At 48.1% G+C, this 10,210-nt stretch overlaps 1 pseudogene across 1 annotated transcript; it reads right to left on the bottom strand.

Annotated features, from left to right (window-relative positions):
* Nucleotides 1-3,739: 3,739 nt before the first annotated feature.
* LOC310788784 (zinc transporter ZIP6 pseudogene) lies at nt 3,740-6,028 on the bottom strand (annotated as a pseudogene). The gene has a single exon. The product of its transcript is annotated as a zinc transporter ZIP6 pseudogene (transcript).
* Between the last annotated feature and the right edge of the window lie 4,182 nt (nt 6,029-10,210).

Genomic DNA, 10,210 nt, shown 5'->3' with positions numbered 1-10,210 from the left:
CGGGGCTGCATCGGGACTAAACCCACAATTAGCCAGCAGCCCAATAATATTGGCTGCATGAGGAACGGATTAAGCAGGGCTGTATTTAAAGACAGGTGCATGTTGAAATGGAGGTCAGATGGTCACATGATGACTACCACTTATGTCAGCGTGCCGTAAATGGAGATACGAGTATTCCAGCGTGTCGTTTTGTCGCCTTCCATGTGACACAGCCTTGTGTTTATATCGCTGCTGTCGGGTGAACACCTTGTATCTCCATTAATGTCTATCAGCAACTTAAACAGCTTTGGGGGGTTTTTAGCACGATGAGCATGCAGTTGATCCACTTTTCAAAGGGTTTCATGCGCCCAAATGTTATAGAATTGTTCCAAATCCACAGAGGAACCATATAATCCAATTAAACAAAACTTTTTGTGTTTTTCACGTTTTGAAAATTGCAAAATAAAATATGGGAAAAAAAAACAATACTTTTTGGTATGACATTATGATATTTTGTGATCGTAGTGTGTATTATGAACCAGCATAGTGTGCAATATGAACCAAGACTGATAATAAGTCTAGTAGTTGTTGAGTTGAATGACTTTCCTATATTGTATACAGAATATGTAATATATCACATGGATTGTCATGCAGAATGTGTAAAAAAACAAAACAAGCAACAGTGCCTCGGCCTTTGACTTGTGTAAAGCCATTTTTGTTGGCGAGCAGAGAGGTCAAGGAGGGTGAAAAGCCGGTGACGTTGTGGGGGTCGCGACGCCATTCAACAAAGACTACTTAGTGGTTGACCTCCGCCGTTGTCTCAGGAACAACTGCCATGATGGATGCGTCCGCACGATGACAACTGAGCGCTGGGGTCAAGGCAAAGCAGCACTCTGCCTGTTTCCCCCAAAATATCCCAGGATCTCTGTCTTTGCCACGTGAAGTGGAGAAGTGTCGTCCAACTCGACGTCCTCCAAACAGCTGTGAAACGCGTCAGTGTCTGTGTTTATGTGTAGGTCCCACTGAGAGGCCCTTAACCCAAACAGTATGCCGGTTTCAACGCTGCCTCTCAAAAGCGTTGTATGTGTTTTTTTGACAGACACTATTTGAAAGTGAGAGGAAAAAGTGACTATGCGGTGAGATATCGCTGCATTACACAATCTTCTCTGCACTCGCGGGTGAAACCTGTTTCCTCTGAATGCAACACAAAAACAGAGGGGATATGGGAGAATGGCATCTTACCGAATTAACTATCTTCATTTGAAACAAACACACGGTATTTTGTCATTTGCTAAACAACCAAAAGAGAAACATATAAAGTTATCTACGTAATATTATGTTATTCATAGTAGGGGAAAGGAAACTCAAAATATTCTATATAACAATCGTGTATGGAAATTTGTGTCCGATGTCAGTTTAAATGAATGTTGTTTCTTTTTAAACATTTCCAGATTGGGAGATGTGAGTGAATGGTGAGAGCTTGGTTGTGGGTGATGACAATTTCAGTCACCTTTTGGTCTATAAAGGAGAATAAAGGAAGTCGTTTCTTGGGGAATCACAGGGGCTCAATATACCTCAGGAACCCCACCCACCAGCCCCTTCTCTTTTATGGTGGCATCAAGACTCTTCAGATTGAGTTCCCCATTCCTGAGCAGCTGTCTCTCTTTTGTTAAGGTAGATTGTTTTTCAGGAACTGTGGTATGTGTGTGTGACCGGGTTCTCCTCTCAGCTCCTGATGGACTTTGCAGGTTTTGTAATGAGCGAGGGACTATCAATGGTGGGAGGGAGGGAGGGAGGGAGAGAGAGAGAGAGAGAGAGAGAGAGAGAGAGAGAGAGAGAGAGAGAGAGAGAGAGAGAGAGAGAGAGAGAGAGAGAGAGAGAGAGAGAGAGAGAGAGAGAGAGAGAGGAAAGGGAGAGTGGCTACTGACTTTGCAACTGGGAATCTTATCAAGTTTCTCGATAGGCGGTTTAATGGTTTAATGAGCACGTCCATCTTTCTTTTGTGGGCTGCGTTTCCTTTTCCCTTTCTCTTTTTTTCTCATTCACTGTCTTCAATTCCTTCATTGCACAAGTCATTACTGTTACTCCAGCTTTCTCTGTGTATCATTATTGTTACTCTACACTGTAGATGCTGTAGTCTACACAGCATCGGGTCGTATTGTTTTCATCTTGTGTGTGTGTGTGCGCGCGTGCGTGTGTGTGTCACCATGGCAAGATGTGGTCCTGGACACACCTATTGTAGCGGGAACTACCACAGAAGCCGGTTTGAGTACTTTGCCAGGTGTTTATATGTCTGTCAAGTCAAGTCAGGTCGAGTCGTTAAGTGCCAAGTCAGGTCACTTTCCCCGGACCTCCCGCTGATGATGTCACAATGTCTGTGAGTGATGATGTCACAATGTCTGTGAGTGATGATGTCACAATGTCTGTGAGTGAAGGCCTAACGTAAAATATGGCTGCCTTTCCCTTTGTGCACTTGTGCAAGTTACACAGACATTTGACAATGTTGGACATTTTAATATTTTATGTAAACTGACGAACACAAACAAGTCATTAGAAGCACACTTAAGACACTCACTCGGCTCAGTTCCACGGCCCGGCTTTCGGCTTAGAACAATTCAGATTTGGCCCGTCTGGTTTTGCAGTTCAGTAGATGTTCTCACACAGTGATGATGATGTGTGTTTGCAGGTCCAATATCCTTATTGTTTAAGTCAGTGATATGAGTGTTTGTCATAGTCTTTCATGTAGTTTGTTCCCATTAGCTACTTCTCAATGTCCACACACACAACTAGCTGCTTGCAGCCAAAAGCAGAGTCCAACATTCTCCGTGGTCTCAGTCAGGCGCGGACTGCATAATCGGGCACGTCGGGCAAATGCCCGGTGGCCTGGACTGGCCTGGCCTGATTTTTTTTTTTTTTTTTTTTTTTGGTGCCCGCAGTCAGGCCAGGCCACTCACTGAACAGCAGGCCATGCGCCACCTACTGGTTTACTAGTGGTTTTATTACTTTATTCAGGGTTAAAGTGGGTGCATCTCATTGTAAAATTGGACTCGGCCCAAATTGGGCTTCAAACGGCCCAAATTGGGCTTCAAACGGCCCAAATCTGGCTACAAACGACCCAAATTGGGCTTCAAACGGCCCAAATCTGGCTTCAAATGGCCCAAATTGGGCTTCAAACGGCCCAAATCTGTCTTCAAATGGCCCAAATTGGGCTTCAAACGGCCCAAATTTTTCGGACGCCGGCACACGCGTCGGCCCGTATCGGCCTGGCCTGCTTGGTATCTAATGCCCGGCCTGAATTATGATCCCAGTCCGCCCCTGGTCTCAGTAGCTAGCCGCCTGCTTTGCTCAATTGCAGCCCGGTGCCAGCATGTCAACAAATCTCAGCTGCATCTTATTCCCAATGTCCATCTCTTAGTCATGGTATATATAGATCAGGTTAGCCTTTACCCCGGAAGTAGTTGTCAGTACTGTCCCTGTAGTAGTCTATGCCTCCGCCTAAATCCATATCATCCTACAGATGTGCCGTTATCTTTCACCGTCATCAAAATCCTAAGAGATACTAAAACTCAATTGGAAAGTTAGCATTCTAAACAGACAATCCACCGGTTTCCTGCTGAGAGCCATGGCCTCAGATTCAGAGGTGGTGCCGCTCCACACTCGCCTGCGAACCGATCCAGTGAGTGCTGAAGCACTCAGCCTCATTCATCTCTGATTAATGTTATGATTAATAATTTCTTGTCTGAAGAGCGTAGCATAACATTCAATATCCCAGGTCCAGCTGCATTTTATGCTCAAAAAGGGCTATAAGCAGCATAATGCAAAAGCCTAACAGCATGCCGGCGTTCTGGAACAGGAAGAAGCCACAGTGGCTGAAGCCATGGTCCCCGACGTCGTTGTGCAACATCTCTGGAAGCATGTCCACCAGGGCCACGTACAGGAAGAGGCCCGCCGTCAGCGCGAATATCCACACGCAGATATTTTCGGCATACTGCCCGATGACGATGCCAGCAAACATGCCCAAGTAGGCCATCATGGCAGACAGCGTGTTGTAGAGAATGGCCTGACGCACCGTCATGCCCGCCTTCAGCAGCACCGCGAAGTCGCCCAACTCGTGAGGCAGTTCGTGACACAAAACGGCCACAGAGGTGCTGACGCCGCTGGACAGGCCCTCGGTGAAAGCCGCTCCGATAGCCAGGCCGTCGCTGAAGTTGTGCAGGCCGTCTCCCATGATCACCATCCAGGCCAGAGTGGCGACCCCGGCGTGCTGCAGGTGCTGCTCAGAGTAGGAGTAGGAAGTATGGCTGTGCGGGTGGTGGTTCTGAGAGTGGTGGTGGTGCAGGATGTGGTGGTAGTTGTGGTGGTAGTGGTGCATCATGTGGTCGGCCTGGCTCACTGTGTCGTGGAAGTGGGAGTGGCATTTGTTCTCGCAGTCCTCGGCGGGGTAGCCCGCGGCAGAGCCGCCGGCTGCCCAGGCGTAACCCTGCGACGGCGTGAGGCCCTCCCCCCGCGGCGCCCGCATCACCTGCTCCTCCTTTGCCACTCTGCTGCCGTGCAGGCCGCCTGCGTGCTCGCCAAACGCCCCAACGCCGTTGATCGGAACATCTTTGAACCAACTTGAACCAACCGAACCAACTTTGGTTGGCTTGAGGTCATTTTCTTCCAGTGCGGGCTGCTTCTCCAGATCTTCTTTATCATTCTGATCCTCCCACCTCTTCTGGATCTTTTGCTTCTTGTCTTTATACATCTTGCCGAGCGTTAGGAAGTGTTCGATCAGAAACATGAAGTAGAAGCCACTCAGAGCCGTCAGGCCTTTCCAGACGCCATCCAGGTGTTCTTCTTGCTCAACGGGGAAGTGATGCCCCCCCGTCTCATTCCCAGAATGCTTTTGGTGGTGGTGGGGGCCTGCCTGAGAGTGGGGGATGAGGTGCAGGAAGGCGTCACCACTGAGCGTGCCCACAGCCAGCGCCACCAGGAAGCTGAGCATGAACTTGAAGAAGTCTCTGTTCATCAGAGGCACGAGAACCACACCCAGGAGGGACAGCAGGCTGATCACTGTGATGGACACAAACCCCCCCGCCCACGCTAATGTGATGTTTTTACTGCTTTCTCCACTCAAGTGTTGACCGTGGTCATGGTCTTCGTGTTCAGCGGCGTCTCTGTGCATCAGGTAAGCTCCAGCATCGATCTGGTGGAGGAAGGCAGGGCAGAGGTAGCTGAAGTCACCGAGGGTCAGCACCCCCTCTTGGGACATCCCATGGGAGGAGAGGATGGTGGAGGCGTTCAGACACTCGGTGTTTTCCAGGAGTTGGTCTTGGCTTCGGTTGTGGTGAAGCTCCTGATGAAAGTGTTTGTGGTCATGATTATGGTCGTGGTCGTGATGACCCTGCTCCTGGCTGAGAGCAGGCGGTTGGGTGTGGCCCCCCGTGTCCAGCTCTTTGTCAAGCAGGCTTCTCTTAGGTCTCTTCACCATCAGACGGTGGGTGTAGCTCGTGGTCTTGCCGAGCTCCTCCGATGTCGTGGTGGTCTTCTTGTTGTAGATGTTGTTGCGATGGCTGTCCGAGTTCTCCACCTTCTTCCCTAAGGTGGCGTCCGGCTCCTTGGGGACCTTGAGGGTCTTAAAGAACTTCCTGGGCTCCGAGGGGTCGGCATGGCTGTGTTTCTGGTGATGTGTATTGTTGTCGTCATGGCGATGGCGATGGTGTTGGTGGTGGTGGTGGTGGTGGTTGTTGGGGCTTTCATCACCGTGTTGCTCGTGGTGTTGCACCATGACGGTCCTGATGCGATCAAACCCAACACTTTGCAGGAGACGCTTTAAGCCCGCAAGAGAGATGGTGCCATTTTCCTCATATCGGTTGAAGAGAGCCTCCAGGTGCTGTCGCTGACTCTTCTCTGCTGTCTGGGTGTTGAGCACAGCAGCTGACAGAAGCTTCACTCCTGCGTTTGCTGTGCCTGGGCTGCACTCCGCCCCGCTGGTCCCATCAGAACCTGGGAAACACAGGGCGAAGAGAAGCAACAGAACCGGGACGGCTCCACGCGTCCCCTTATCCATCCTTCTTGAGTTAACGTAACGTTAAGTACTGTGGTTTATGGGCTCCGGGTTGATGTGTAAATGCTTCTTGGTGCTGCTTGCCCACCTTTGTCCGTCTCTGTAATGAAGACTGACATAAATTTGCGAGCTCACCACTTATATAGCTTCAGCAGGTAGTACTCCATTGTGACATCATCAGTGATGTCATAAATCCCTCACTAGTCACGCATTGTGACATAATCAGTGATGTCCTAAACAAAATAGTGACATCATCAGTGATGTCATAAATCCTCCCCTGCTGGTGGTATAAATAGGACCAGTAGATGGACGGGAGGGGATGTAGAGACGGATCCGACGGAACCAGACAATGGCTTCCGCCCCCCTGGGCTGAAATCTCTATTAATGGAGGAGCCCTTCACGAAGGTGAAGGTGCGTTGCTCAGGAGGGATGAGGAGCGGAGGAACATGAGACGAGGCACAACAACCAAGATTGAGGAGGTGTGAGAAACACCAGAAACTTGAAAGAAGAAGAAGAACCAGGTCTCTCCGCATTGGTTTTGACAGACAACGGCACTCGCCTCTTTTCAGAGAACTGCTCCGCTCCTCCAGACCTCCACTCCGCTCCAGTCCTCCAGACCTCCACTCCGCTCCGGTCCTCCAGACCTCTACTCCGCTCCGGTCCTCCAGACCTCCACTCCGCTCACACTGTGCCCTGTCTGTTTTCCCCCGGTGGAGGAAGCTGCTGGCCCGGCCAGGCTGACTGTCAGACACCACTACACTGATGGAATTCTCTCTCTAGCCAATCACAGTGCATGACAAAATATGAAGGTGTCCGCGACATAACAACATTCTCCAGGTACGCAACACCAAAGAAAAGTGCGAAGAGACACTTTTTTCTGGTGCTAAAGATGTCATATCTGTTGAGAGACTGTTTCAAAAGTGTTGAGCGATGAACTATACATTGGGTTTTATGCGTGTTGAAATTGTCTGCTGCACCCTTTTGCTAGGCTAAAGCCTTTTTTCTATTCCGTTTTACTCTGCTATACCCTATTTTGCTGCTGCAAAAAACTATTTCCTTACATTTGTTGTACTTTCACTGAGTTGGGGGAGGGGTCACTGTGACGGGAGATGAAGAATGTAGGTAGGCTACCATAGAGAGGCAAAGTGACCGCCTACTTCCTGCTTCAGCACTGTACCAGAGATTTTCATCCGCCATTTATTTTCCCATAGACATTTCGTAAAATGCTTATAAAAAGAGTTTTACTGGTTCAAACCAAACGTTCAGCTAACGCTATAATCGGGAGAGACCATAGAACATTTCACTCGGACCAAAACTAAAAAAAACATTGAAAAAATATTTTCTTCAAACCTGCATTTTTTTTTTTACGTTTTGGCCCGAGTGAAATGTTATGCGATCTCTCCTGTTTCTAACTATATCTGAACCGTTTGGTTTGAACCGGTAAAACGCTTTTTATACGCATTTTATGAAATGTCGATAAGAAAATAAATGGCGGATGAAAATCTCTGGTACAGTGCTGAAGCAGGAAGTGACGTTCCACTTTGGCTCTCTATACAGCAGTGGGCTCAAGTAGTGTAAGTGACAGGTAGTGTGGGCGGCCTGTATGGATTGTATTAGCGCTTTACCGGAGGAAGTGGACCTGTCTGTTGGATCCCAACATGCATAAACCTGTCAAAATCCATTTGATGGTGATGAACAACCCCGGGTGATGAGGGGGGAGGACGACGACCCCCCCCCCCCCCCCATATATGCTGGATGGATGGCGACTGACTGGGCCGGGCTGGGTGTAGAACCCAGGGGGGTGGGAAGAAGACTCAAATATCCTGCTCTGCTAAAAGTCCTGTTACTGAGTGATAAGATTTTACTGAAGTAGAACGAAAATGGATGTAAAAATGCTTACAAAAAGCTAAAAGGTAGCTCATTTCATATGGACGCACTGACTTAAAAAGAAAAAGGCAAAAAAACAGTAAAGTAAATTACCGTACAGTAACAAGAGTTGTGTTACCTCCACCCTTGGTAACAACCTTCCTTGCTAAAGTCAGGGTAGCGCCTCACTCTTGTACTAAACTAAAACCATTATTACCATTAAAAGCATTCAAATATTCCGTATTTGAACTGTTATTATTATTATATATTATTATTATGTTGTATTATTATTGGTAGAATTTGATGATTTGAAAAAGAGTAAAAAGTGTACAAATGGATGTGCTACCGTCTTTTCTTGTTTTTGTTTGACCGTTTCCTTGTCGGAATTTAGCTTCTGTAATTCATTTGCATAACATTGTGGATCTTTTTTCCCCTTTGAGCCTCAAATGGCAAAGATCACTTTTTACCCCAAATTTTGACGTAAACATCATCACGATGAGTCACGATGGCCAGACCAAAATAATCAAACCTCGACATGAAAGCTCCAAAAAGCTCTCTCTCCGCATCGCTCTCTGCATCTTACGTCACTATTGTAATAATGTTTATCTACGAGGTCTGCGCGGGATCAAGGTACTTGTGGCTTTGTTTACTTCACTTTGAGTCCCTGTTCCGCCTTTAATGGCTTGGCGCTCATTACAACCACATGTTGTGTGCCTGCCAAATGCCTCCAAACACTGCGTCTTGTTTCACACTGCGCCCATTATCTGTTCCCGCTAATAATACACGCCACGGCCATGTTGACTGCAGCGCCTTTGCTTTGTCACGGAGGTGAGCGTGACACGCAGGTGAGAGTGACACGCAGGTGAGCATAGGGGAAGCTTGTCGCGGGCGGATGGATAGAAGAATGGGAGATTTGGTAAAAGAGGGCTTTACATACAGTACCCCCCTCCCCCCCACACACACAAACACACACACACACACACACACACACACACACACACACACCACAAGACCAGACCACTTGGGGAGCATTTGGTCTTCTAATTTGTTCTGATAACTGCCAGATGATGAAGCCATGGCCAGGCAAGGGGAGGAGGGGGGGGGGTTACTGACTGACTGACTGACTGGCTGCTGAATGACTGGCTGATAGACCCCTCTCACTAAGCCAGGGGACAGGACAGGGCTCGGCCTGCTACTAATTTCCTGTCAAGATGGCTCCACTTCCTTTGTCATGGGACCCATCCCCGGTCCTGTCACCGTCACCCCCCCCCCCCCGCACCCCCACCGCCCCCCGTGTCTGATGCTCCTCCAAAGTGCTGTCGGAAAGTGGGAGGCGACGCAGAAGCCGGGGGTCAGAGAGAGGCCAGGTGGTGGTTGCGTTGCGCAGCAGAGAGTGCTGAGTAACGGACAGAGCAGTTTGGATGCTGTTATTTCTGTTGTACTGTATATCTCATTTGATGACTACAAATAGTCATCTGTGTCTTTTCCCCGTGAGTAACTGTCGTTTTTCTCGGCCTACTCTGTAACCAAATGGTTCAATCAGTTTCACGAAAGCTTTCACGTTTGCTGTGATTTGCTGTCTTTTCTGGTCAACAAAATAACAGTACCTGATAAAAGGTCAAAGTGGTTGATTGGAAAAAAGTAAAAAAAAAAGTGATGTGCTTTAGTTTACGTTTCTAGTTTGTTATCTCTGCCACGTGAATGAATGCCTGAAGGGGATCATGTATTCGGTCGTGTGTGTGTGTGTGTGTGTGTGTGTGTGTGTGTGTGTGTGTGTGTGTGTGTGTGTGTGCGTGCGTGCGTGCGTGTGTTAACCATCTGACTCCTGACTCCTCCGTTGGGTTGCAGTGTTACCAGATTGCGCAGTTTTCCGCCCAAAATGGAGCTGTTTTGGATGGCATATTGTGCATGGGGGAATTGGGCTTGGGCAGGGCAGGTTATGAGTCGCTTGTTTTGGGTTTTCCGACGTTTATCTGGCAACACTGACACAACTGCTTCAGTTTGTTTGGAATTAGTTTCTGCTACTGTAGTACAGAGTTGACATGTGTTGGTAGATTCTTTTGTTGGCATTTCTTCCCCCAGCTTTGCATGTGAAGATGATACAAATGCCAGTCTTTGGCTACACGTTTGGACAAATAAAGGCCGGTCTCTCCATTAGAAGCTGTTTCCATTTTCAGCTTTAATCCTTTCCAAAGGTAGGCTACCGGTATTTTTGATACGTAGTTCATTCATTCATTCATTTATTCAAACAAACCAGTTGCTGGGCCCCGACTGCCTTTGTTTTGTGCCACCATAACTGATGTGTTAACTGACAAAAGG

Source organism: Poromitra crassiceps, assembly GCF_964638095.1.
Source record: "Poromitra crassiceps genome assembly, chromosome: 14".
Lineage (NCBI taxonomy): Eukaryota > Metazoa > Chordata > Actinopteri > Beryciformes > Melamphaidae > Poromitra > Poromitra crassiceps.
The sequence above is the reverse complement of the archived record's forward strand: the minus strand, read 5'-3'. Positions and strand labels throughout refer to the sequence as shown.